Here is a 1712-nt window from a genome sequence, read left to right on the forward strand (position 1 = left end):
AGATAGATAGATAGATAGATAGATAGACAGACAGATAGACAGAGCTAGATGGATGATGATGCAAAGAGAGAGAGATTGAGAGAGGATCCGGGGAGGGAAGTGTGAGCACTGTTGCGTGATTTCCCCTCTTTGTCGGTGCGTGTGGATTGTTTGCAGTCCCAAATCAGTGTTGAAATATCCTCCATTCATCTCCGGTCCCTATACACAACACACATATACACACAAACTCCTACATGCATCCCCTCTCTCCAGATGCCTCTCCATCTTTACCTTCCATCCAAGAAGACATTTCCTGGAAAAAATGAAGCCCTCTGTCTTTTCCTATTTTATCATGTCAGTGTGTCCCTATCATCTTTTTTTCCTGTGTGATCTATTGTGTCTTCCCCTCTCGGACCGCATTGTGCTGTTTATTTATTGATTGTGACTGTCTCTGAATGAATTGTACGGATTGGCTGGAGCACTGGTGATTTCATTTCGGCACGTGGATTTCGGGTAGTGTATTGGCCCCCACCTTGCCCACACACGCACATACAAAGCATTACTCATTTTGACTTTTTCTTAACACTATCAACTCTTGCTTCAGATAATCACATTTAGATCTATCACTGCAGGGCTAATGGTCATTTAAAACTAACATTTGTACTCGTTTATAAACAGGTTTTTCCACAATGGAAGAATGATCCCGGGGCAGTATATTGTTTTTCATCTCGATTTGAATATGTTATATTGCAGGTGCTTCAACCTGATCAAAAGTTTGTGAGTTTTCAGCTCCTTTGAGGCTCTTCTCTGACCTACCTATTTTAGGTCTCTGAATGAGCCTTTCAAACAATTCAGACCTCTCATTAAGAAAACCAGAATGTTTATTGAATAATCTATGCCTGATTACACAGCTGGACAAAAACGGGGCCAAATAGCTTTGAACAATGCATAGTCATTAAACCAGTCACCGATCTGATTGGACTATGAGAGCCCGAGGCCCTGTTTACACCTGATATTAACATCCGTCTCGGGTGATCCTGACCTGGCACACGGTGTTTCAAATGTCGTCCCCTGTGACCACTAGTGATTGTGCGTCTGATTTTGTGACTACATACATGACTTATTACATGACGTCAGTGTTTCACTGCATATTGATAAAGCTCAAAAATGTTAAAAATGGCACACCGTTACAAATTATCCTTCCAAATTTCAAACTTTTAGCAGGAGCATCTATAACCTTAACAGCCTGGAGCACTAAGGAGAACTTCAGCATTTGCCCTGGCAGCTCAATCACCTGACTTGAATGTTTTAAAATCACTGTGGGCAACAACATTCAACTGGAGACTATTCAAACACTGTATGAATCCTTCTAAGAAGGTTGGAAGCTGCATTAAAGGCAAACGGTGGTAAAACACCTTCATAATGAAAGAATGTCCCATGTGTTCACATTATTTTGTTTTTGAACCTTAAACCGCATAAACACATTTCATTACACCAAATAAACTCGAATTTGATCTCTAAAACCTTTGGTTCAGTTGTTGCGTTTTTATACATTGGCTGTTTCTAAGTAGAACACATATAAGAAAAATAGCCTTCCAAGCTAAATTGACCAAAGAATTTCCTGATTTCTCAGCCCAGATCTGTAATATGTTCAGCGCAGTTGAGCCATTAGTGCATGTGCTGGGTTTCTATGACAGCATAATGTTGAAGGTGTGTGTGTGTGTGTGTGTGTG

The sequence above is a fragment of the Sinocyclocheilus rhinocerous genome, unplaced genomic scaffold (genome assembly GCF_001515625.1).
Source record: "Sinocyclocheilus rhinocerous isolate Xijiao unplaced genomic scaffold, SAMN03320098_v1.1 scaffold323, whole genome shotgun sequence".
In the NCBI taxonomy this organism is placed as follows: domain Eukaryota; kingdom Metazoa; phylum Chordata; class Actinopteri; order Cypriniformes; family Cyprinidae; genus Sinocyclocheilus; species Sinocyclocheilus rhinocerous.